The 27,164-nt window shown below is 50.3% G+C and overlaps 1 long non-coding RNA gene across 1 annotated transcript; it reads right to left on the reverse strand.

The window, feature by feature from the left end:
- Positions 1-9,955: 9,955 nt before the first annotated feature.
- On the reverse strand, positions 9,956-10,387 carry LOC135293253 (uncharacterized). The gene is made up of 3 exons (XR_010355351.1): positions 10,318-10,387; positions 10,149-10,229; positions 9,956-10,061 (listed from the first exon to the last, which is right to left on the reverse strand). It is a non-coding gene; the product is annotated as an uncharacterized LOC135293253 (long non-coding RNA).
- Positions 10,388-27,164: the final 16,777 nt, after the last annotated feature.

Here is a 27,164-nt window from a genome sequence, read left to right on the forward strand (position 1 = left end):
GGACAGCGGTGGCAGCAAGAACTGCGGGACTGGCAGAGGGCAAGGCACCATGGCCCTTGCTCTGTGCCTCTTCCTCCTGCTGCTCCTGGCCGTGGCCCTGCCTGCCAGGGCTGCCCAGGCTGCTCCGCTGCAAGCGCGGCGAGCAGGTGAGCCGGCAGCCTGGCTGCCCTTTCCTGGCACAGCGCTCCCTGCTCCCTGGGAAGCGCTGGAGATGGTTTTGCCCAGGGCTTTTGGGAGGGTTTCCTCTGTGGGAGGGAGAGAGCCCCCACGGGCCCTGGGTTCCTCCAGCCACCCCTCCCAGGATGTTGCACAGGCCTGCAAAGAGGGTGGAGAGTGGCCAGAGCCATTCCAGAGCTCCCCAGTCCCCTGTGCAGCTTTGGCCTTGTCCACTGACATCTGGCAGCCAAGGCCTTACCTGACCCCCTTGCAGTGCCCAGTTCCCCAAGACACAGGGGGATCCCAGCACACCATGAAAATGGGTCTGGTCTGTGCTCCCTTCTGCTTTGGGATCGTGACATTGCTTATATCAGAAAGCTGGTGAATGACAGTTTGAAGATTCTACAGCATGCTGGAGGCAAATGCTCTGTGTGCATTTCCTGACAAAATAATTGAGGTCCATGTGCCAAGAGCTCACTCATGTGCCCTTTCCTTTAACATCAGCTCCCACTGAGGCTGCCTGGCTAAGAGCACAGGGCAGAGGTAGAGAAACTTCTGTACATCATTTGGGCAGCACAGCTCAGGACAGGACAGGACAGCGCTTTTTTAGTAGCTTGTGTAAAATTTCATGGTAACAGTGGTGTTGCAGTGAAGCAAAATTTGCTCCAGATCAATGTTAAAACAAATCCAACGTGATGAAGGTTCGGCTTTGGCCTTGAGACTTTGCTCTTTGTGTGAGCCCTGCTCTGGATTGATTCCCAATCAGTCCTGGAGCCACTTTTGGACAAAGGCTCATCCCAGCCCTGAGTTCTCTGGCCTCAAAGGGACAGCTGAGGCTGCACTGCACATGACTGGGGTTCAGGGCTCCATTATCAAAGGGCTTTGAGAAGTTTAAATTACTGTATTCTTACTACATGGTTTTCTTAATGAAATTCATTCATTAGTTTTTAAAACTTAGGTGTAAAAAAACTTTTTTCCAGTGCTTTTTCCAGTTATTTGATATAGTCAGTGATGGCCTAATTATCCCATGGCTGAATTAGAAGACTGTAAGTATTATAAAATAAAATAATGTTGACGCTCTTATGTCTTTCACAGACTCCTGATACTTATGTTGGTTTGATGTGACCGACAGAAGAGTTTGGCTCTGCTTTTAATTGAAACAAGCAGCAGAGCTGGAACCTGTTGAAAAGAGTCTCTTCCCAGCTAAAGCAAACTGACAGGGTTCTTTTTTTCCAGCTCTGGGTAGGACGATAAAAATTTCTCCACAGTAAATTCTCCTGACAAGTAACTGATATAAACTAGGCATTTGGGCTGTTTGCTGCCTAACCCCTGAGTTCCTCAGAGCTGCAGCTCCCTGTTCTCTTGGCAGACAGGGGCTGGCTATGGATGACAGTCACCTCTCTGGCCTGGTGCACACCAGATCTACACATGAGCTGAGGGATCATTCTTGCACACCCCATCCTGGAAGAGCCCATGTCAGAGATGAGTCTGACACAGTTTGATGCATGGCAGCAAAAGAAGGCAAAATAAAGGCTGGAATTGGTACCATTCTGTAATATGCTTTTGCCACCAACATTATCCAAGTTCCTGTGCTTGTTTTCCTGGAGAATTTGCACTCAACACAGCTTCAGTGCCTTTGATCAAATCAGTCTTAAGAGCAGCTTGGGGCTGGTCAGTCATTTAGATGTGAGCACTGACTGGGGTCCAGGCAACAAAAGAACATTAGCTGCAGGCCACCAATACAGCTTTTCACATTAATGAGCAAGAAGCCTTTATTTTTGCAATCTGAGGGATGTTGGGAGGATTTTTGCACCATCAGGCCAAGGTACAAGGCTCTGGATCTACACAGCACTTTGGTAAGGAGGGGAACACAGGTGGGGACAATCCAGGCTGTTAGCAGTGCCCCCACCCCCTGATTAGGGACAGCACAATTGCTTTTAGAGCTCATCAACCAGATGGTGAAACACTGATCTTCTTTTCTTGCCCCCTGCACACTCACAGGCAAGTTGAACAGAAAATCTCTTTTACATCATGATCTCTGAGCACCAAAGCAAAGACCAAGAAAAAAAAAAGCCAAAAACACCCCAACCAACTAAAATACAAATAATTTTTTGACCCGTCTGGTTTTTTTAAAAGAGCTTTATAAGACTGACTAAGCCAGTGCTGAATTAAGAGTGCCACATATTATGTGCCTTCCATAAAGAGTGGGAAAGCTGCTGCTATGCAAATGTGGGTGCAGGGTCAGACCCTTAACTTCAGACACAGCCCTGCTTTCCTGAGGGACAGCAATTCATCTGTTAGAATCCCTTGGAGCTTGTGGAGCTGCTCTTGGCCCTCCTGTGGATAACTGGGCTGCTGTGGAGCACTGCAGAACTTTCAGCTTGGTTCCTGTTATGTATATTATGGTAATTCGTACTGATAGAACACAAATATATATATATATAAAAGAATAAAATATCATACCTTGAAATCACAGTAGCAAGGGAAGAGGGGATTGCTTCACAGGGTGAGGAAACCGCAGCTGGCAGTCGGGTAGGAGGAGTGTCATTAACACAGGAAGTGAACCTCGCCGGCACAGGAGAATGTCGTTCTCACTGGTGTGAACAGGAGGAGGCCCAGCGATGGTGGCCCATGGACATGTTCATCTTAGACAGAGGGGACCATCAAGGACATACATCTGCATACGGGATTCCGGTAACCGAAGAGTGGATACACATCAGTTCCCGGACAAGGTTCTGTCCAGCACAGGACGGAGAATAGAGGCATCATGAATATGAAGAACCCTGAGGAAAGACAAAGGGACTCTGCCACGGGCTAGAAAAAGAGTATAAGAACGGATTCTGCCAAGCGGCATTGGTGAACAGCGGGGATTGGGTGCGATAGAAGGCGGATCTGTGTTCACCCAGCTTCCATCCCAGGGTCGGTGCTGTCCTTGATTGTTGGCTGTCGGGACTGTATATCGGTTGTGAATAAATTTATATTTTATTTTTATTAAATTGGCTGGATCGATTTTTACCTATAACAGTATCCATGTATGGGGTCCTGCAGAATGTAAGCAGCATCTTCATTGGCCAACAACAGACTGGAAAGGAAAAACCAGCATCAGAAACGTGTGAGATGGAAAACTTTGGGCTGTTTGAGATCAAAAATGTCACCTAAAAATCTCAATGGCGAAGAACAACCTTTCTCACAAGGATTCCAGTAGAACAAATGACACGGGTGTTGGAATAACAGCCACTTCCCACAGCAATGCCAATTCCTTGGTGAGGAGGGTCCCATGGAGAGTCGGCTGAGTAACGACACTCACAACAAATGTGGCTACATGTCATCCTCCTCTATTAAGCAACTTTGACATATTTATCCTTCTCTATATACTGTCTCACACCACTGGTGCTTAATGCTCATTGGTTAAGTAGCTATATTCACACATACATCTTAATTACTGATTGGTTGTCACACTATAAGCATCTTTAGCTAAGGTGTGCCAAATGAGCAGTTCCCACGATGAGCTTGGCGCATTTGGTTTCATCCTGGCACAAAGCTCATTCTTCCTTGTTGCATCTATTTGAGGACAGTGCATGGTCTATCTTGTTCCTGTTTGAGGACGCTACATGGTTTTCAGAGTAACTCTGTAATCTGCAGCCCAGGGCTGTCCAATTCCCACAGGGGAATATCATGGCCCTGTTCAGCCAAGAATCCTTCTACACCTTGGAATCAAAGGCAGTGTCCACTGCAAAGACATTTCCCTGTCCTGTGGGCTCCATAAACCACACATGAACATGGCACTTTTCCTGAGTGCTTCCCAAAGCTTCTCTGCAAGAAGCACTGGAGAAGTGCATGGGGCAAGAATTCTGCAAGTGCCAGGCTCTTGTGCAGCAGAAAAGTCATAAAATATGAAAGATTCTAGCAACCCCAATAAATCCATCCTTTATGGCTTGTCAATATTCCAGGGAATTTCAGTTGCTTCAGGGCAAAAACAAACACAGGGCAAACTTTCCCAAGTATGGTTTCATGACATGATTCCCGTTTCTCTGCTCCTGTTTGTGGAAGAAGACGAGATTACAAGCTGCCCAGCTCAAGAAGGAAAGGAGGATCTACACTTCCCTGTCATATTTTCCTACTGACAAAGGAATTAAGACAAAGAATTTGGGAAAATGGAGGAATAAGACTGGAGTACGGATGAAGTTTTACATCTAAGATACTTCATTTGCTAAAATACAAACACTTTTGTTGTACATGGATCTCCTTGCTAAACCTCTTTGTCTTCAAACTCCCTTCCTCCATGGCAGAACTGAACAAGCTCCATGTGTCAGAGCTTCGAGTTAAAACCTCTGTGATGAGTTAGTTTTAATGGACCCATTACCAGTCTGTGGGGTTGCTGTCATGAGGAGCTCAGGTGGCTTTTTGTTGAGATCAAAATCAATGAGCCATTTGTCCCAGCTCCACCTGTCCTGAGGCAGCACTGGCTCCACTGTGCCATTTCTAAATGAAAATTGAACCTCCTAAAGAAGCCAGGCCAAAATCATGAGAAAGTAGTCACAAAAATTAATTTCAGCAGTTTGCTGGGTCTTGATCTAACAGCTACCACCTTCCCAAAGTCCAGGTTACCCTAAACAAGGCTCTTTGCTCTGTAAGCAGCCTTTCAATTGGTAGTGTTTCATACCCATGCAGAAGAACAAAAAGCCAATTCCACTGTAGAAACATGAGCTGCTGCTATGCAGTAAGTTGTGCTCAGTAGCTGACCTGCTGCTTTAGTTTTGAGGCAGGAGATACTGCCATAAAATTTCACAAGAAAGTTATCAAGTATCTAAAATATGCAGTGTTATGTTATTTTCTACCTCCAATATTGCCAGCACATAGATTAAGGAAGAAAGGTATTTACCAGCCACCATAGATGAAAAAAATTAAAAGGAAAAAAGGGCTTTTAAGGATATCAGAGTGATGGCCACCAGTCATTTTCCAGCTTTGCAGGATTTTGGTTCAAAGTCAATCTAAATAATCCAGCATATGTCTAGCAAGAAGGAAATCACAGTTCATGTCTGCTCCTCCACCCAAGCTTTGCTGTATCAAAGATGGATGGTATTCTTTTCCAGCTCTCAAGAGATGTGTCATAATTTACAAATAAACAAAATATCATGCGTAGAAATATTTCACAGATTGTAGCAGTTCCTTTGAGGGGAGCTCCCCAGGGAGTCCCCAGAGGGCCCCCAGGTCTGTGAGTTCGCTGGCAGCAGCAGGCACGCAAGGAGACTCCACACGGCTTCTGAGGGTGCTGATTAGATAAGGGTTTATTGGGGTCCCAGCCCCGGGTGTAACATGGTTTCAGAGGGAGAAGGGGGAAAGGGAAAGGAAGGGGAGAGATGGGCCATGAGAGAATCTGGTCTTCCTCGCACATCTTAAGAGGGAAATTCAAAGTGGGTGCGAAAGAAGATTTGGGCAAATGGGATTGCAGATTCATGGGACTTCAGGGGAGGAACACAGCTTGCAATAAACCATATATTTTCAAGAGGTACATTTTTGAGACAGAGCATATCATTTGAATAAAATGCAACACCACAATAGATTAATAAGATAGATAGATGACAGATAGATGATAGATAGATAGATAGATAGATAGATATACAGACAGATAGATAGATAGATAGATAGATAGATAGATAAATGGATTGACAAGGCAGATAGAGATAGATGAATGCACTTGCCTGTATAACTTTGTATAGAAAGGGATGGGGAAGTGACAGATTATTCTTTTCCACACATGGAAAACAATCTTTTTCCCAGAAAAATCAGCTTCCTTCTTCAGTGACCACCAGGGTATCTGAAGACCCCACCAAGAAGGCCCTGTGATGCTAATGGCCTGTGCATCCAGCAAGTCAAGAAAGTAAGGCCTGCCTCTTAATATTACAGTGGTGTTAAAGAGGTTTATTCTCGGTTTTTGGTACCAAAAGGAACAAACTGAAGGCACTTAGTGTAAAATGCCTTCACAAGCACCAGTGCAAATCACACCTAAAGGAAGGTTGAAGCCAAGGTGTCCCACAACCACAGCCCAAGCAGCCAGAGATCCTCCTTCAACCCTGGCTGCTTTGAAGCCCCACTGACTGCCAAGAAGAAAAGCACCCTACTGAGAGCAAGCAAACTTAACCCTCTGCCAGGACACAAATTTAGAGGGAAAAAAATTTAAAATCCCTACACCACCAGACACACTTCCCAGTGAGAAGGGTTGGAACTCTCTGGCTCCCAGCAGTTCCCCGGCAGGCAGGTTCCCAAAGGTGCTGGGAGCTAAGCTGTGCCCTCCGAGGGAACAGAGCCAGCCTCCCTTCAGTGGGAGAAGGCGCGGCCTCAGCTGTAGCCCCGGGTGCCTGCGGTGGCCCAGGGCACGGCCATGGCTGTCAATGTGCTGGGCTGCAGCACAGGGCAGGCCGGAGCTCAGCAGCCTCAGCAGAGCCCAGGGCCGCAGCCCTTCCCTGCCGGGGCCCGAGCCTGGCCCGGCCCGGCCCGGCCTGAGCAGCCCGGACTGGCTCAGGGGATGGGCTGCGCCCGCCCGCTGTGCCCACAGGCTGGGCCCAAGGCTTTGCAAGAGGCTTTCTCCCAGCTTGGCAAAACCTCGGCCAAGTGTCCCTGTGCTTTGCTGAGAAGAGTAAAATACCCTATCAAATTTAACCCTGCTGCCCACCGCATGAGGGATCCCTGCACACCTTAGGAGAGGCCATCAATACTCCTTTGTGCCTCATGAGGTGTTATGAATAGAAAGTTGTATTTTTTTTAAGTTTCAGAGTTAAAAAAAACAAGCCAGACCAAGTCAGACTCCTTTAGGTTCCCTGTGGAAGAAAAGCCCTTAATCACTCATTGATGGCCGGTGATTAACTGATTGTTTCCCTGATGCTGGCCGCATGCCAAGAAGATACCAAGGGAAACCCTCCAGGGTAAAGAGATGGGCAGTGACACCAGAGACAACATGCAAATGAGAAATGCAGTGCAACCTGGGTTTTTACAGTTTTACAGTTTTTATAAGAAAAACCCCTAAAATCACGAGCCAACAAGTGACTTAAAGTGACGTCTAAGGATGGGAGCATTGTCCCGTACCTGCTTGTATCTTTTTATTTCTCACCCTAACCTGAAAAGAAACTGATTAAAGAGACCCCCCCGGGTTTCTAAACCAACAAACCAAGGACTCAACGACTCTCCCGTGAGGACAGAGTCCCCAGTTCTGTCTGCAGACCAGCGGACAAAACTGCATCGTCCTCCTCCTTCGTGCCACGCCTGGGAGCAGGGGCGGCGAGGGCGCAACCCGTCGATTTCTTCCCACCTGAGCTGATTCTTCTTAATAAAGGCATTAAAAAGGAGAAAGATCTCCTGCCCATTTATTTCATGAGGGATCCCTGCACCCCTCAGCAGGGACCCCAAAATATCCCTTTGTGCCTCTTCAGGTCCAGGCCCAGATGATGCCACAGAAGGAAATGTGCCGTCAGCCCAGGGACGCTCAGCATGGGCTCCCCCATCCCCTCGGGGCCCCGCCGCTGGGCACAGCAGCCCCTGCCTGGCTCCTGCCTGCCCACACCGTGGCCATCCACAGCTGCTCCTGGGCATGGAGCTCAGGCAGTGCTGGTGCCGGGTGGGCTTTGCTGCTGCTACCACGTGGACACAACTGTGAAAACTCCATTTCTTTACTTAAACATAAAATGTGGGCCAAGCCCTGCCCTGGCAGACAGGGGCTGCCGAACTTCAGTCCTGGCCAGGGAACAGGACAAGGGGGCTCGGGGGCAGAGGGTCTCGTTGTGGAGGGGTGGGTTTTGGGACGGCCTCATGACGCTGCTGCAGCCATGGCAGGGCAGATACAGGCAGAAGTGGATAGCTGGGATAAACTGTCAAGTTCCCACTGCCTGCGTTGTTTGGCCCATCTGCTGAGGATGCACAGAAACACCTGTGGAGAGAGGAGGTGGCTGAGGCCCCAGCTGCCAGTGGCACACAGGGACCCTCGTGCACAGCAGGGCCCAGAGCTGGCAAGGCTCCCCAGCACGGCTGGAGCTGCTGGCACAGCTGGGCCCAGCTGGACAGCTGCCCCTCAAGGCCCCGGCCAGAAGGGCACGGCTCTGGGCAGGCTCCCTGGCCAGGAGCGGGCCCCAGAGCGCCTCTGCCTTTCAAGGGCAACCTCGGCCCTGCTCTTTCTCCTCCCCACCTCCCTCTGCCTCTGCCCCGTGCCCCTGGGGCTGCTCTTGGCCAGGCAGCCTCAGTGGGAGCCAGCTCTGGCTGCAGCCCCAGCGGGGCCCCCAGGACAAGGCCCAGCAATTGAGAGGCCAATGGAAGCACTGGGCAGCAGCAGAACCCTCAGCAGAGTTATTTGGACAATCATGGACTGGCCACAACCCCACTGCAGTCTCAATGGGAATGTTCCCTGACCACGTTAGACTTTCAAAAGAAGCTGTTTGAGGGGGAGAGCAACAAAACACTCACTGTTTTCTATTCCAGGAATACCCGATTCCAAAGCAGCCCAACATGAAGACAGGCACCAAAGAAAGCACGCCTCCCAGTAACCCTAGCCAGCAGACTGTTCCCTGACAGAAACCCCTTCCGAGGCCATCCTGGGCATCGGTAACAGGTCTTGTGGTGCCGGCTGCATCTGTGGGAGTGATGGGGAGCGTGAGCCCATGCTCTGCTGCACTGCTGAGCTGGCAGCACGGTGGATACGGGCAGGACGTTCTCTGTTTCCCCCAGAGCTGGGGCCTGCAGGCACCTTGCCGGCCCTGGGAAAAGGCTGTGCCAGCCAACAAAGCCCAGCAGGCCGGGAGGAGAGCCCGGGGGCAGCGCAGCTGCTTGGGCAGTGGCTGCTGCCAGGGACACAGGCCAAAGCCAACCCTGAGCAGCCACTGCCAGCCCTGGCCCTCCCTGCCCCGGGACAGCACCCCCAGCCCCAGGGGACAGGCTCAGGCCCTGTCAGGACCCAGCGCAGCCCCTGCTCAGTCGGGAGCCAGGACTGGCTCTGGCCCTGGGCTGGTGGCAGGGCTCTCGCTCGGGGCTGCTCCTGTGCCTTGGGCCTCTGGGCACTTAGGGCCAGCTCCGCAGTAGCTGCAGCGCCAGGGACGTTGCTGCACCAGTCCCGTTTCCCCGGGGCTCTGAACCAGCTCCAGAGGCCTGGAAGCCCAGGCGCCTCCAGCTTTGGCTGCTGCCGGGCCGGGCAAGGGCAGGCCCTGGGGGAAGAGCTGCTGCCACACAGCCCCGGCCAGGGCTGAGCCCGGCACAGCAACTACCTGCTGTGCCTGTGCCCGTGTCTGGCATCGCCTTCCTTCCCGCAGCAGGGGCTGCCAATGAGCCACTGCTTCTCCCTGAGTGTTCCTCCTCCTGAACAGCCTTTTGGTCCATCACTTGAAAAAGGAAAAAAGGGACAACTGGATCAAATGGAAATATTCCCCACTGGGGAGGTGGCACCTTCAGGAGGCAATGCTTGTCTAAGTCACAGATAAAGATCAGGAAAAAGCCCAGGTAATTGGGGCTAGGCCAGTGCACTCCCTTGTGCAAACAGCTGCACCGCCTGATCTTCTCAGAGACTGGGAAATGGCAGGGGATATCAGGCCCACAGTACAGTTGGGGCACCCTGTCAGCTAATGCCAAATTCCATCCTGCAGAGGCTGGGGAGGAATTGCAGCCAGGCCAGGCTGGGAAACAGCTCTGCAGGGCGTCAAAGCAGCAGCGGGGCAGCGAGGCTGCCATGGATTCCTTCCCGCTGTGCCGGGCACGGCGTGTCCAGATGTGCAGCCAAAGCCCCCGGCTGCTGAGTCCCAGGGGAAGCATGAGAGAAATGCACCCACCTTCTCTTGTCTGCAGGGGTTCCTTCAGCTCTTGCCTCATCTGTTTGGAAGGTTGCAGGGACATCTTATCTGTTGTATCTTGGACTTTCCCTGTTGGAGTACCTTTGAGAAAAATATTTCGATTTCCCAGGAATGGATCCTACAAAAGCAAGGCTCAGCCTCTGAGGTCAGCAGGGACACACTACTCACCACTGTGATGGGAGCTGGGCTTGCGTATAGCATCCAAGGTAGGAGCTGGAGAAGCTGGAGAAGTCCTCCCTGTAGATACATCTGTAACACAACAGCCACAGAAGCTTCTGTCACCTGGTTCCTGCCCGCTTGTCTACAATTCTTCCTTGGTGGCACACTGAGAACATACCTGCAGGAGGCTCCAAGGGCTTCAAAACTTTATTCATCCAAGCTGATGGAGAAGCCTTCCCAGCAACTTCATCTAGAATGGAGCACAGATGAGAACACTTTCCAGGGTGTGCTGGGATCCCGTTTTGCCACAGGAAACTGGGCACTGCAAGGGGGTCGGCTAAGGCCGTGGGAGCCAGATGTGAATAGACATGGCCAAAGGTGCACAGGGGCCTGGGGAGCTCTGGGCTGGCTCCTGGTCACTCTCCACACCCTTTCCCTGCCCTCAGCAACATCCCAGGGAGGAGTGGCTGGAGCAGCACAGGGCCCTGGGGCTCTCTCCCTCAGACACAGAGGAAATCCTCCCTAAAGCCCTGGGGCAAACTGCATCAGGCAGTGCCACAGCTATGCCTCCCTACCTCCCTCTGTCCCTCCTGCCCTCCTTCTGTGGGGACACCCCCCAGATCCCAAGGGCAACAAGCCAGGCCCTCTCAGGACACACTGGAGCCTTGCTCTCCCCCTGTGTCCTTTCCCCACCGTGGGCACCCCGTGCAGTCGCTGCCAGGTTTCAGGACATGTCTCCCAAGGAGGGACCCCAGCAGGACTGCTCAGGACCCGAGTGCCCTGAGCCTGCTCGGGGATAATTCCCCTGGGCTGTGCCGCTCTAGGCCAAGCAGCAGAGAGGGCAGCTCAAGCCTCAGCAGGGCTCAGGCCCAGAGGCACAGCAATTACCTCCTGTGTCTGTGCCTGGCATGGCCTCCCTTCCTGCAGCAGAGGCTGGCACAGAACCACTGCTTCCTCCGGGAAATGCTTCCTTCTGCACAGGCTCTCCTTTCATTTCTGGAAAATGGAAAAGAGACAGCTGGATCAGATGGAAACATTCCTCACTGGGAATGGGGAAGGGGAAAATTTCAGGAGGCATCACTTGTGAAAGGAATGGATAAGGATCAGAAAACACTCAGGATTTTGGGACAACCCAAGGCTGCTTCCTTCCCCAAAGAGCCCCAACATCTGATCTGCTTGGACACCAGGAAGTGCAGGGGATCTGAGGGTGGGCATGTCCGGTGGTCCAGTTTGGGCTGTCTGTCAGCTGATGCCAAATGCCTTCCTGCAGAGGCTGGGCAGAAGCTGCAGCCAGGCCAGGCTGGGAAACAGCCCTGCAGGGCGTGAAAGCAGCAGCGGGGCAGCGAGGCTGCCATGGATCCCTTCCAGCTGTGCCAGGCACGGCGTGTCTAGATGTGCAGCCAAAGTCTTCCCCGGCTGCTGAGACCCAGGGGAAGAATGAGGGAAATGCACCCACCTTGTCTTCTCTGCAGACGTTCCTTCAGCATTTGCCACATGATTACTAATGGGTCCTGGAATTTCTTGCCTGCCATGTCTTTGGTTTCTCCTGTCGGAGGACCTTAAGAGAAAGTAGTTCCATTTCCCAGGAATGGATCCCACAAAAGCAGGGCTCAGCCTGTGGGGTCAGCAGGGACACACTACTCACCCCTGCCATGGGAGCTGGGTTGGGGCCAAGCATCCAGCCCTGGAGCTTGAGAAGTCCTCCCTGCAGACACACCTGTAACTCAACAGCCACAGAAGCTTCTGACATCTCTGCTGATCTGCACGGGCACCACTGAGCCGCAGCAGCGGTGAGGGGATCGTGCAGGGCGCGGGCACACACGTGCATGGTTCTGTGCTGGCACCTGCAGCGCTGCCTCCCTGGCCCAGCTTTGGGCTCTGAGCTGGCAGCTCTCCCAGGGGAAAGGCCTTGACCTACCCTCAGCATCTCCCAGAGCCTCAGTCCTGGATGTGGGCCCTTCACCGGCAGGTTCAGCTGCAAAGAAAGGCAGGACAGAAGAGCTCCTGTGGCACTGCAGGAGATCCTCAGGCTGCCCACAAGGCTCAGCCCCGGGGCACAGCCCTGGGCCCGGCCCCTTCCCTCTCTGCTCTTCTCTGTGACTGCACAGAGCACACGGAAGGACACACTGGCACAGCACACGGGAGGAAGATTGAAAGCTAAATACTCCTTCCTCCCACTGACAGTGATCCTGTGGGAGCCCTCAGGCCTCCAGAAGGGAGCAGGGCAAGGTTTCCAGATTCTTTTAATCTTAAGATTTTGTTAAGGGAAATGGTTTATAAATGAGCTTCTGTTGCACTGACCCTTATTATTCACTAAGGAAAGGCAGAATGAAAACTTGCCTCCAGCATCCTCCAGGAACTTCAAACCATCATTCATCAGGACTTCCTGAAAATCCATGTCACGATTCCAGGCTAGAAGGGAGCAGAGACCAGAACCATTTCCATGGTGTGCTGGGATCCCCTTCTGCCACAGGGAACTGGGCAATGCAGGGGTGTTGGGTAAGGCTGTGGGAGCCAGATGTGAATGGACATGGCCAAAGGTGCACAGGGGCCTGGGGAGCTCTGGGCTGGCTCCTGGTCACTCTCCAACTTCTTTGCAGGCCCTTTGCAACATCTCTGGAGGGGTGGCTGGAGTAGCCCAGGGCCCGTGGGGTCTCTCTCCCTCCCACAGAGGAAACCCTCCCAAAAGCCCTGGGCAAAACCATCCCCAGCGCTTCCCAGGGAGCCGGGAGCGCTGTCCCGGGAAAGGGCAGCCAGGCTGCCGGCTCACCTGCTCGCCGCGCTTGCAGCGGAGCAGCCTGGGCAGCCCTGGCAGGCAGGGCCACGGCCAGGAGCAGCAGGAGTAGGAGGCGCAGAGCAAGGGCCATGGTGCCTTGTCCTCCGCCAGTCCCGCAGCTCTTGCTGCCACCGCTGTCCCGACACCGCTGTCCCAACGTCAGCACCGCTGCTGCCACCGCCGCTGCTGCCGCAACAGTTGTGCTCAGGGACTGAGTGCTGGCTCCTTGTGCTGCTGTGCAACCACGGGGCTCTGGCACCTCTGGCACCTCTGTGACCTCAGGGCCTGCTGAGAGCTCAGCCTGCTGTGACCCCAGAGCCCTGCTGTGACCTCATGGCCTCAGCTCTACCCCCAGAGTGTGCGCCCGTCCGCATGAATGGACTGCCCTGATTGTAAATGTTTTGCTTCATCAAAGGGCCATTGCTTAGCAAAACCTTTCTTTTGCCTGCTGACATTGCTGGTCAGGCTGCGTCCCTCAAGATGCTCTTATTGTTGCAGTTCAAATTTATTTTATTGATTTCATTTGAAGTGTTGTTTAAGGGCTCTGTTATCCCCCATTTTTTTTCCTGACTTGGTTCACCTGTGGGTTTTACCCTCCCTCCAAACTGTCCCTCGTGCCCTTCCCCACCCATTGTTCCAGCTCTTTCCCTGCCTGTCAAGGCAACCCAGCCCCTTGGTTCCCAAACCTTTGGGCCAATCCCTGACTGCAACTCCCCTTTGGAATTCCCCTACTCCTGGGAGCCCCATTGGCCCTTGTGACCCATCCTCTCCACCCTCCTACCCCAACTGGCCCCAGACACTTGATGTAATCCCCTCACTCCTCTCCTGAGCATTCCCTATTGGTTCATTGTTTGCATCCACCCCATGACTTGTATGTGTACAAAACCCCTTGGGCAGTACAGCTAGGAGCTTTTCATCCTGTTCTCTACGCCTGCACTAAGGTGTTCCTTGCGGAACCTGAAGACGGGACGCCTCCTCCTTTCTCCTGTGCCTCGTCCCTGTCGTGGCTTGTGTCTGGCACTGGAGAGCAAGTGGCACTACAGGTTCTGCCTCTGGTAAATCCCCATAGCGAGGCAGTTCCCGACTCCTGCCGTAGTGCCGGAGTTCTAAGAGCTAGCCCAGGTTCCAGCACTCACTTCACTAATGTACCGAATGCCCCTTCTTCAGAGCCTGCTCTGGTGCTCTGCCATCTCACACAGCAGAGTGTGATTCACATACTGCAGCCCAGAGTTAGGTTGTTGCAACATTGAAATGGGTGTGGTTGGCAGGATGGCTGGGCATAAATCACTACAGAACTAAAGCAAATGCGTGCACGGTCCCAGGCTGGACTTGAATAGACACAGGACTTGTGGAAAGATGAGGACAAGATAGCAGAGAAAAATGGAAAAACCAGCTGAAAAGGAGGATATGCGAAAGGAGTTATTTGTGCACATTTGGGGGTATATTTTTCTTGGGTGCAAAGCAAAATGAAAAGCTCCTAAATGCCCAAAAGATGAGAACTGTGTGTGGTAAATAGATATCATTCATGCTGACAAATTTGAAAGAGTAATCAATATTAATAAAGTAATTAATATTTGGAAATAATAAAACAGTTAAAGGTGTAATGCCAAGCAAGAAAGGGAGAGGAGGGTTTATCCCTCTCCCTACAGGTCTCCTGCAGATGTTCAGAACAGGAGGAAGCAAGAGATAACTATGATTAAATTTAGTGGAAGAGAGGAGAATTTGGTTGGACACCAGGAAAATGTTGATTATATGAGATTCACTGCTTTAATGTCAGAACACAGTATTGGCTTATACTGTAGCAGCTTGGTGCGCATGTGTAATCCAAAAGGTGAACTACAGGACATGGAGGAAGAGGAGAGGCCTTCCTCAAAGAAGATCCCCAAACAGTGGTACAACTTACTTAAAGAAGTGTGGAGCATGCGTGGTAAAGGTGATGATGAGGGCAGTGATACAAGTGTGATGAATTGAAAATGGGAGGAGATGGTAATGACATACAGCATAAAAAGGGGAATTTTGGCTTGACACGCTAGTACGTGAGGTGACGGGGGTCCAAAAGCCCTGCACTCCGTACCCCACGCATACCCCGCATGGTTATTTTTGCTTATACGCTATTATCAGGACCAAATTATTCGTTACTTCCAGCAAATGATACTGTCAATATTTTGAATGTATTCAATTGTATATATATTAAGCTACATAATTCAAATTGCTGTTTCGTTTCATTTTGTTTGGTTGTTTTTGTGGCTTCTTTTAAAATTGGATAATTGGGCAAATATAACATGTGGAATGTCCTCCACAGCAGAGTGTCAGACCTCTGGATCTTTTTAAACAGTTTTATCAAGGTGGAACTGTGGCAGCTTCAGCTGGTGCCTCTGGAGGACCTTGAACAAAGAAGCCCTGAGCTTTTCTACCCTCCCAGGTGAAGTGTGATAGTCTGGGGTCTTGCTGCTGTGTCCAAGTGCCGGGCCACTGGATGGCACCACAGGTCCCCAGACCCTCTGCTGAGGCATCCCTCTCCTAGAGTCACGTTTACTCTGTCACATTTGGCTTTTCTCTCTGATCCACCGCCAGGACCAAAGATCACACGGTCGTGAGGATGTAAAAATGCCTGTTCCTTCTGTAACATTGCTGTTGTGTGACAGCCGTGCAGGCAGAGCAGGCAGCTGTAGGGACACTGACTCATTTCCCTGGTGCCAGCCGTGCTGCATCCATCGAGCTGCTGGGTCTTGGTGCTCGCTGGGACGCGGCCCGGCCCGGCACCACGGGAATTAGGAAGGGTCTTGAAGGAATCCCCACACGTTAAAGCAGACGATTTAGCCTGGGATTTTAAGTTGTTTCTCAGTTAACTTTGTAAAAGGCCAGAACAAGTCTCCTATGAATTCTGTCCCTGTCAAGTTCAGTTCCGCCGCGAAAGCCCCTCAGCATTCTCAGGGCAGTGGCAGGAGCCGGGTGCTGGCCCGGAGCCCCGCTGGCCGGGGAGAGCACGGCCCAGAGCGAGCCCCTGCTGCCCGGGATGGCCACAGGCCCGGGGAGCCGGGCGGGCAACGCCAGGGCCCTGTACAGGGCTCCTGGGGCTCCTCTGGCATCTGTTCCGTCCCCTCAGGCGCTGAGCGGTGCCCGTCCCACGGGGCTGTCTGTGCCTGGCCCCAAAAGAGGCAGGGCCGGGGCTGTGGCCCCTGGGCTGGTGGTGCCGACTGCCCGGCGCTCAGCACCGCCCGTGCCGTGCCGGTGCAGCGTGACCCGGCGGGGCAGCTCCGCCTCGGCGCCTCGCCACCGCCATCCCGGCACGGCGGCTGGCCCTGGGCCGCGGCAGCCCCGAGCCGCACGGGCCCGGGAGGGACTGCCGGAGGTCCCCGTCCCCTGCGTGCCTCAGCAGACACTCCAGCCCCACTGTGTACAGCAGGAGGGACACAAAGCACCTGCACGCTTACGAGAGTCCACAGCCCATTCTACATGTGAAATGAGACCCCAGGACCCCGACATGTGCCTCAGGAGAGATCCCAGCACCCTGCACACCTTGGGAGAGATCCCAAACCCTCTACATGCCTCACACAGGATCCCAAATCCCTTGCATGACTTGAAGTGGACCCCATTGCCCTCCCTGCCTCAGAGGAAACCTAAAATATCCCTGGGTGTGTCACAAGGGGCCCCACCCCGTCGTGCACCTTACGGGGGACTACAAAGCCCCCACGTGCCCTACAGGGAAGTCCAGGCCAGCTATGCCGAGTGTTTCGACCTGGAAATCAAGTCTGGTTGCACCTGGGTTGTTGTGTCTCTGGGGCTGATCACCAGCCCTGTCGGACCCTGAGGCTACACAGCCCTTCCCTTCCCTTCCCTTCCCTTCCCTTCCCTTCCCTTCCCTTCCCTTCCCTTCCCTTCCCTTCCCTTCCCTTCCCTTCCCTTCCCTTCCCTTCCCTTCCCTTCCCTTCCCTTCCCTTCCCTTCCCTTCCCTTCCCTTCCCTTCCCTTCCCTTCCCTTCCCTTCCCTTCCCTTCCCTTCCCTTCCCTTCCCACCGCTGGTCACAGTGAAGCCATATGCAGAATAAATAGACTCCACTGTCGCCCTGGTTTTTAATGTTCTGTCCTGGATTAGGGTCACTCTGGGAGAAAACCTCCAAAGGGGCCCCCCAGAAAGCAACCCCACATGGCCCCTTCCCCCCAGCAGTTCGGGTAGGATTCCTTGCAGAGAAGTGGAAAGAACCTGTTTATTTGACAGGCAAAACACCCCCAGCACACAAAATGAACAATACCAGATGACAATGCTTTCACCCATCTGAAAAGGATGACAAATTCAGAAAGTCTTTCCTGGCAGTGGTGGCTCTGCTGTCGCTCCCTCCGGCGCTGGGGATAGCTGCTGCAGGCCACAGGATGCAAACTCTCGGTGTTTCCCAGGTCCCAGTCTGGAGCAGGTGTGAGTGGTTTCAAAAAGGGAAAGGAAAAACAGTCCAGGGAAAAATCTGTACTGCTTAGCTAAACTGACTAACAAGCAGAAGCCAAAAAGCAAAAGCAAAGCAGGAGCACAGCAGAAGCAAGAGCAAAGCAAGCAACAGCAAGCAAAGCAAAAAGCAAAAGCTGCATTATGAACTGAGCTGTCTGTGTGTCCTGCCAGCCGTGGGGGAGCAGGCTGATAACAAACCAAAACAAACCTTGCTCTTCAGGGCCAGTCGTGAAGGCACAGTACGTAATATCCAGCATTAACAGAACACACGATTGGGGATGCAAGCATCATAACCTCACCCTAGGACAAGTTTTTCTAAACCTTTTGATGTTTACATTCTTGTAACAAACTTTCTCACACACGTTATGCAAATAACGTATTGTTATGCATTCTTTTCTGCAGGAGGAGAAATTTGATGGACTGTTGGTTTGTCATTGGAGAAGTGGCACTTTCACCCTCCAATCCACTGTCACTTTTGGAAATCTGTAAATGTTGGAGTCAGAAATTCAACTGCCCCCTTTTTTACCTTGGAGAGATGCGTGTCTGCGTTGTTACATTTCATGTCCTGTAGCGCCACTCCACAAACTGATGTAGTTATGAAGTGGGGATGCGTGTCAGGGCCTGGCACAGGTGAGATGGCTCTCGTGAAAACTTGTGCCCCGAGCCCTGGTCCGAGCCACATCTTTGTTCACAAACCTGTTCCATATGCAATGCATTACACAATCTCTTCATGCACATTCAACCCCTGGCCCCGCCTGTCCTCCCCTCCCATGGCGATGAGATCCACGCCCTTCTGGGCACGCGTTGTTTCCTGTGGTGGTCACACTGGGGTCTTTGGTGGTCTCTGAGGCCGAAGGCTGTGGTCTTGGTCATGACTGAACTTTTGAACTTTTCTCCTTTGTGCGTGCACTGTGGTCCCCTGGTGCTTATCTGAGTACGTCTGTTGGTTTGGATCAGCTTGGAGACAGAGGAGCTCCTTAGTCTAGGCTTCCTGCATTCCCTGGTCTTCTCCTGGTGTTATGAGTAAAAAAGTTATCTGTAGCTATGATATTTTATTAAAAATCCTTTCCTAGGATTTTTCCCCTCCTGAGGAGCTGAGGGCCTCAGGAAAGAAATGTAAACAATAACTATCTGCTGCTGTGGAATGCAACAGGTGCATCTTCCATTGGTCCATGTGGATTGGTTTCACTTGATGACCAATCACAGCCAACTGTGTTGAGCCTGTGAGCAGTCACAAGATTTTTGTTATGCATTCCATTCTATTCTTCTTCTTTGTAGCCTTCTGGTCATTTTTTCCTCTCTGTTCTTTTAGTATAGTTTTAATGTAGTATTTTAATAGAATATATAATAAATCAGCCTTCTGAAATGGAGTCAAGCCTCGTGTCTCCACACCTGGGGTGTTCGCCCCAACAAATTATCCATTTTTTTTAAGGCTGCAAAGTTAAACCGGTTGGGCCAGTTGTTGAGAGTTGAAGGGTTGACTATTTGTTGTTGATAGCTTCATGTTGCAATCACCTCTTGTTAATAGTTTTTCTTCAATTACCTGTTAATGGTTAGAAATCAAGCGCAGTTGTCCCCCTGCTGCTTCCCAGGAGCCTGCAGGTAGCAGGAGGAGGTGACATCAGAGCTAGTATGCAGATGAGAATGCATTTCACCAAATTTTGCAATTTTCCAGGAAAAAAACCCCTAAAACCAAGAAGCCAACATGGAATTATGAAACCTAAGTAAGGTCTAAAGGTGAGGAACTTAATCCAGTACCTGCTAAGATCCTTTTTACTCCTCACCCTAACCTGAAAGGATGTCAGCTAGGAAGAGGACCTGGAATGTTAGACCAAAAAAGCGGAATTCCCACTACTCCCTCGAGGACGGAAGCCCCAGCTCTGCCTGCATACCAGCGGGCACAGCTGCATCATCCTCCTCCTCCGTGCCACTCCTGGGAGCAGCGGGAGTGCGGGCGACCTGTCCTTTCTCCCCAACCTGAGCTGAATTTTTTAAATAAAGGCATTAAAAAGGAGAAAGATCTCCTGCCCTATTTATTATTCTAGGGTCTCGTCCAGGAGATCCACACCTGAAGAGGACACCAGGACTGGGACGGCCGCCCGCCCTGGACCTGCAGGACAGCTGGCTCTCAGGATCAGAGACGATCGGCTTGGGACAGTGACAGGGAGCAGCGCCGGACTGGTGAGAGTATCCGGCGGCAGGAGAGGGAGGCGAGCGAGTGTGTGTGAGTGAGACGAGGGCCGGCAGCTCGGGCCCTCGAAGCGAGTGAGGACCCCTCAGTACCGCGGTTCCGCACCCCCGCCAGGGGGCCGGCCGGGAACAGGGGGAAGCGAGTGGAATTGGTGATTGAGGCGCCTCCAAAGGGGTAAAGAGGACCCCCCTCGGGGCATGGGGAGGAAATAGTATGTGAGTGGCACGCATCCCAAAAGCCCTGATACAGGTCCTAATGAAAGAAGTTACGCAATTTAGAAAATCAGGCAGTTTTGTTATTAAGTCCTGACGACGGAAGTCAAAGCACAAGGTCTGGCAGAGGAAGCCTATCCCGAGTTTTTTAAAGCTCTGGTAATGTAAGTCCTGACAGGGGGAAGTCAGGCAAACTAAAAATCAGGCCATACTTTTGTTTTAAGTCCTGACAAGGGACGTCAGGCAAATTCAGAAGTCCTGAGTAGGATTTGGGCGAGTCCAAAAGTCCTGTAGGCAAACGAAGTCCTGACGAAAGGAGGTCAGGCAAACTCAGCCTCAGAGGCCAGGGTCTTGAGGTTTTTTTTGTTGAGTCTTGGCAAAGGAGGCCGAGGTCTCAACAAAGTCCTGACGAAAAGGGTCAGGCATATTGGAGTTTCGGCAGAGGAGGCTGGGACTTCACAAATAGGATTTACATTTGAGCTGCCTGTCAGTAGCAGAAGCACCTTTGTAATTTTTGAGGCCCGAAAAAATGGAAGGGTGTAATAGTAAGGAAAGTGGCCAGAGACTGGGGAATATAACTCCCCATATTCCCCTAGGTGAACTGTTAGAGACATGGGACTCTATAGAGGCCACAGAGGGCTTAGATAAATTTAAGATGATTCACTACTGTTCAGAAGCGTGGCCAGAATTGGATGTGCAAGGTGGATGGCTCTGGTGTGGGACAAAAGACAAGTGGATGTGTCAACAGCTGAGTCAGTGTGTGACAGCTCGAGAGGATACTGATCCCCAGCAATTATTATATGTAGCTTGTTGGTTAAAGAGTGCTTTCGAGGATGAAGGAGTGCGAATTTGTAAGGTGCAGAGGAAAAAGAGGGGAATGAAGGAGGGGATGCTGGAATTAAAGAGATTAGTAAAAGGTGGCACCCCCTGGACTACTTGCCTCCTGATGCCCCTCCACCTTAGAACCCTCTCCTTCGGGCACCTCAAATAGCAGATCCGTCTCTTCCCCCGGCGGCCATGGGGGCCATTCCCTCACCACCCCCTTCGACTCCTTTAGCTGCTTCTGCACCCCCACTAGTGCCTCCTTCAGCTGCTGCACGCTCCACCCCTTCTCCAGCTCCACTTAACATGCACTCAAGCTCTTCTCCCCCTCCTACTGCTGTCCCTCCACCTCCTCCTAACTGGGAGACAAATGCCTCCTTACCTGGTAACCTCTTATCACCAGATACAGCTGTTGGCCTACAGCAGGTCCAGGTTAATGCTAATAGCCCTCAAATGAGTAATTTTGTGTCTGAAGATGGGCCACACTGCGGTACCCGATCCATGACCTCCAAGGTAGAGAGACTTTTTCCCCTTAGAGAAGTTCCTATGGGAGGAGTAGCAGGAGGTGTTGGTTTTGTGAATGCTCCTCTAACTGCTTCTGAGGTGAGAGGATTCAAGAGGGAGTTAGGGAATTTAGTTGAAGACCCTGTGGGTATTGCAAACCAAGTGGATCAATTCTTAGGTCTAAATATCTGCACTTGGGGGAAATGAATTCCATTCTAAATATATTATTTTCCCCAGAAGAGTTCCGAATTATTAGAGGTGCTAGCATAAGAATTTGGGACAAAGATAATCATCCAGGGCCCCAAGTGCCATCAGGTGCAGAAAAATTGCCACTAGTGGATCCCAATTGGAACCCTAATCAGGAGGAAGGAAGCAAGGAAGGCCATGATAGAGTACAGGTCTTTGATAATCAGGGGGAATCAGAGAATCAGTTCCCAATGCAACTAATACAAAATTAGCATTCAAGAGTGCACAAGAGAAGGATGAAACTCCTGCTACTTGGCTTAATTGCCTAAAGCAGAACTTCCAGTTGTACTCCAGAACAGACCCGGACACCAAGGAGGGTCAGGTGCTACTAAAGGTCCAATTTCTTACTACATCTTGGCCTGATAAACAGAGAAAACTGGAAAAGATTGAAGATTGGCCAGAGAAGGACATTAATGAGTTATTGAAAGAAGCATTGAAGGTATATTTAAGGAGGCAAGAAGAAAAAGCAAAGGCCAGGGCTAGTATCATGGTCGCTATAGCTAGAGGAAATGTGGGGGCAAGCAACTCTATCCTACAATCCAAGGTAACAAAAGAGTGGGAGAGTCCACCACCAGGAGCAGGCAAGGAAACGCCAGTACCGTCAGGGACAGGAGGAATGGAGAGGCCTCAAGCCCCTTTGAGCGAAAGGCGCTGCTGGTACTGTGGAGCAACTGGACCCCCAAAACTGTTCAGCCTAAAGTTGTGAAACCGTGGCTAGCTGATCAGGAGAGCAAAGGAAGCAGCTTTAGAACCAGGGGATCCGGTAGAAGTTTTTAAAGCAGAAACCATGCCTGAGGAGGGAGGAAGATAAGAACCTATATTTAGTAAAAAAAAAAGTAAAGGCTATAAAAGATTTAAAGTTGCACCAAGGGCAGCGAGGGGAGTGGTTAAGATCAGATGGACGGGTGTTTCTAAACAAAGCACTTGCTGGGACAGTGCTAACAGGACCACATAATTTAACTCACTGAGGAGTCCAAGGACTATGTGATCATTTCCTAAGAAATAACTTGTGCATAAGTGTATATGACCTAGCAAAAGCAATTAGAAAAGGCTGTTTAATTTGCCAAAAAGTGAACCAGAAGGTTATGAAAAAGGTAGCAGCTGGAGGGAGGGAATTGACTCTCAGGCCTTTCCAGAGCATAGAGATGGATTTCACTAAGATGCCCCCAGAGTAAGGATAGAAGCATCTACTGGTTATAGTAGATCATCTCACCCATTGGGTAGAAGCCTTCCCGACAAAAAAGGAAACAGCCCAGGTTGTGGCAAGGGTAATCTTGGAGAACATCATCCCCAGATATGGAATGGTGAATACCATAGACTCAGACCGAGGTCCACATTTTGTGGCCCAAACATTGCAAAATATAATTGAAGTTTTAGGAATAAAATGGAGATTACATACTCCGTGGCACCCCCAGAGTTCTGGGAGGATGGAACGGATGAACAAAACTCTCAAAAATTAGTATTAACTAAACTGATTGAAGAAACAAAAATGAATTGGCTAAAGTGTTTGCCCCTAATGCTTTTGCGCATCAGAACAAGACCCCGGTCTGATATAGGGATTTCACCCTATGAAATGATGCTTGGACTGCCATTCTTGTTAACACCCTGTAGCACAGGAGACTATTTGGAAGAAGAAGCAGCTACCAGAAAATATTTAGAAGTCATTGGAAGAACCCTGGAAGGACTTAGAAAAAGAGGATACCTCCCCCAAACCTCCCCTCTTGACAGAAAAGCACGTAACATTAACCCAGGAGATTGGGTTTTGAAATAATCCTGCAATAGTAGACCATTAATGCCTAAATTTGAAGGCCCCTTTCAGGTACTCCTCATCGCTAATTCAGCTGTGCGGACCAGAGAAAAGGGTTGGACCCACATCACGAGAATTAAAGGACCAGTCCCACCCGCCAGCATTGGACAAGATTGGTCAGTGTTTCCCTCTGGTATTGGATCAGATTCCACACCACCCTCACCCCCTAACTCAGGACAGGATTCAGCCACATCAGGAGTTAATTCAGCTGAGTATACCATTGTAAAAGGACCAAAAGACTTAAAGTTGACACTCAAAAGGAAGAGCCAAAAAGACTGATGAACTGCATAAGAAAAGAGTTTAGAATCATAACATATCCTAAAGTGTTTTAAGAGATTTGTAAAAGTTAAAAATTGTTAATAGGTAATTCTGGTGAAGTCCTCCCAACTTAGTACCAAAGACTGAGGGTTAATCTTCTGCAGAGTACTCCCCTAAGAGAGACCAAATCAGTAAGGACAGATCAAGAGAGGTTTAACCAGGGAAGCAAATAGAAGAGACTCTAAAGAGCTTGGGAACTTCTCCTTAGTAAAATCCCCAAGAAGCAAGGCCGGGTGGGCAGGCTGTGCAAGATGACCCATACCGGACTCTTGGGAAGGGTAGTAATAATGGCTTTCATTGCTAGTGGTGCTCTGGGGAGCCCAAGAGAGCCGTGCAGTGAGTACTACCAACCCCTCTGTGAGGAAGAAGAAGTAAGTTCTTTGTTGAGAGTCCACACCAATTACAAGCCGTAATTGTGTTAACCTCTCCCAGTTGATCTTCTATCAAGAGAATGAGAAAATCTATTGGATGGCCCGGAACACCGCCACCTCTAGGCAGCAACTCCTGGCAGAGCACCCTGTAGAAGAGGCCTGGTGGTACTTTGAACATGATGCTACTGAAGCAAGCCTGGTAAATCTGGTCAGAGGAAAAGAAATAGTAAAAGCAAGAAGAGAACAAGACCATTTAGCAACACCCCCAAGTAAAAATCTAATAAAAGAAGAATGTATGTTAAGGAAAGGAAGGGGTACAGTACGCCAGTAGGAAGAATGGCTTGTAAAAGGTATTTAGCAGTAAAAGACTCTGCTACGCGGTGGATCCCAAGAGATCCAAATAGAATTTGGCCTGTTAAGAAAAAAGAGAACAAGTGCATTTACAATAAAACATATAGACTTTATGAGTATGATAAAAAAGAGATAAACCTCTTTTGGAGAATGAAAGAAATTTCTAAATATTGGGAGGGCCCAACAGAAACTAATCATACATTTCGGGAGACCCCTAAACACCTGTTTTGGATCTATGCTACTACAGCATCCACTAAATTGCCAAGAGACTGGTCTGGCAGTTGCATCATTAGGATTATAAAACAAGCTTTCTTTATATTACCCAAAGAATCTGGATCAAGTTGAACAGTTCCTATATACAGCGATTTAAGAAAAACCAAATGGAAGAAGCAATATATAGTAAACAAAATTATGAAGCTACAAGCAGTATTAGAGATAATATCTAATCAGACCGCATTAGCTCTTAATCATATTAATGACCAACTCACCTAAACCAAAACAGTAATTTATCAAATCAAATTAGTTGTAGCAGTCGTTTGAAGCATCTTAAACGAAATAAGAAAACTAGCATATGTAAGAAATCAAGAAAGGACTCCTGCACTGGATTCCACTTGTGGGATAACCCATGGACTTTCAAAAGAGGTTGGAAAACTAAAGCCTTCTTCACAGTGTGTACACATGTTAGTTTGCTCTTCTTATTTCCCTGCTTATTTAAAATAGTGACATCTGCCGTACAGAATAACCTACGGATCTCTAAAGAAATTAACCTGAAAAAAACCAAAAAAAGGAATGAAATTGAGTAACTATGATCACCAAAGTGCTCAGGAATTTTATAATCAATATAAAAATTATAAGAAATTCTATGCTAATGAGCCAAAAATTGCAAGTTGATGCAAGCTTAAGCTTCAGCCTGATCAAAGAAAAAAAGGGGGGACTGTTATGTGTAAAAAAGTTGTCCTTTTTTTTTAAGGCTGCAAAGTTAAACAGGTAGGGCCAGTTGTTGTGAGTTGAAGTTTTGACTGTTTCTTGTTGGTAGCTTCACATTGCAATCACCTCTTGTTAATAGTTTTTCTTCAATTACCTGTTAATGGTTAGAAATCAAGCGCAATTGTCCCCCTGCTGATTCACCTGAGCCTGCAGGTAGCAGGGTGGGGGGGATGACACCAGAGCTAGTATGCAGATGAGAATGCATTTCACCAAATTTTGCAATTTTCCAGGAAAAAAACCCTGAAAACAATGAGCCAACATGGAACTAAGAAACCTAAGTAATGTCCAAAGGTGAGGAACTTAATCCAGTATCTGCTAAGATCCTTTTTACTTTTCACCCTAACCTGAAAGGATGTCAGCTAGGAAGAGGACCTGGAATGTTAGACCAAAAAAGTGGAATTCCCACTACTCCCTCGAGGACGGAAGCCCCAGCTCTGCCTGCATACCAGCGGGCACAGCTGCATCATCCTCCTCCTCCGTGCCACTCCTGGGAGCAGCGGGGTGCGGATGACCTGTCGTTTCTCCCCAACCTGAGCTGAATGTTTTTAATAAAGGCATTAAAAAGGAGAAAGATCTCCTGCCCTATTTATGACGCTGGTATTGTCCTTCATAGCAAGAAGCTTCAGAAATTTGCATTTTCCTATGCCCTTTGTACCATGGCAGAGGTTTCTTAAGTAAAAGGTTAAAATTCAACACATAATTCTACAATTTAAAATTTAAATGCTTAGTCCATATTGCTAACTTAATTGAACCCCCCAAAACCTCCATTTCAACAGCAGCCCCTGCCTGGCTTCTGCCTGCCCACACCGTGGGCATCCACGGCTCCTCCTGGGCATGGAGCTCAGTCAGTGCTGGTGCTGGGTGGGCTTTGCTGCTGCTGCCACCTGGACACTGGGGTGACCGCTTGTCCTGGGTTGCAGTGTAAAGATGTATTCTAATGCCATCCTGAAGAGCTGCTGAAACCAGGAGGGGCATTGTTTCTTCCTTATCTCCTGTTAATGGGCCCATCAATGTCTTGCCACATGACTCAGAGATAACTCCCTCCCAGAGCCATTTCTGTTTCATGGCTAATCAAGGACCCACAGCATGAGGCAGAATGATATCAGCCCACTGTGAGATGCTCTGCCCATGGGGGAGGAGCTAAGCATCCCCAGCTGGATATAATCTGGGTTTTGGGACACAACAAGCAGTCTCTCCACTGGATTCCCAGAGGAACCGCCGCCCTTACCCACTGCTTTTCCAGAGGATGAGAGCTACCAGATTGTTTCGACAGGATCACCACTTCCACAAGTCCATTTCATCTGGACTGCTACCACCACCCTAACTAGCAGGGTGTCAGGCTGTATTCTGACCCTGTCAGTGGTTTTTCTTTTGTATTATTGCATGTATTTTGGTTTTTTTTCCCTTTTCCTAATAAATTGTATTTCTGACTTGGAGCCTCTCACTGGTTTTGCTTTCAAACTAGGACACAAATCCATCTCTTTATTTCAACATAGGAATGGGCCATTGCCTACCCTGCAAGCGGGAGTTGGAGGGGGGGGGAGGGTGGGGTGGGGTGGGGTGGGGTGTCACCTTCAGTATTGCCTAGAGGGCAAGGCCAGGGGGCTCAGGGGCAGGGGAAGGGATGTGTTGGTCTGAGGAGGTGCTGGAAGGTGCTGGGCTGGTCCTGGGGTCCCTAGCGGAACTCGGGTTGGCTGGGATGGGACAGACTGAGATAAAAAAAGGAATGAAGGCAGCTTGGGGAGGCCCATGGGGAGAGCAGGTGGCAGTGGGATCTACGGGGCAATAAGAGGCTTCCTTGTCGACGGTTGTTCTGGGGTCCTCTTCACAGAACACTTGAGAGGGCTGTCCAGGCCGTTACTGCTGCTGGAGAAGCTGCTCACGCTGTCGGTGTGAGGTGCAGCCACTGTCTTCCAACTCCTGTCCCAAGGCGCTCCTGTGCAGAGAGGAGGTGGCTGAGGCCCCAGCTGCCAGTGGCACACAGGGACCCTCGTGCACAG

The sequence above is a fragment of the Passer domesticus genome, unplaced genomic scaffold, assembly GCF_036417665.1.
Source record: "Passer domesticus isolate bPasDom1 unplaced genomic scaffold, bPasDom1.hap1 HAP1_SCAFFOLD_96, whole genome shotgun sequence".
NCBI classification, from domain to species: domain Eukaryota; kingdom Metazoa; phylum Chordata; class Aves; order Passeriformes; family Passeridae; genus Passer; species Passer domesticus.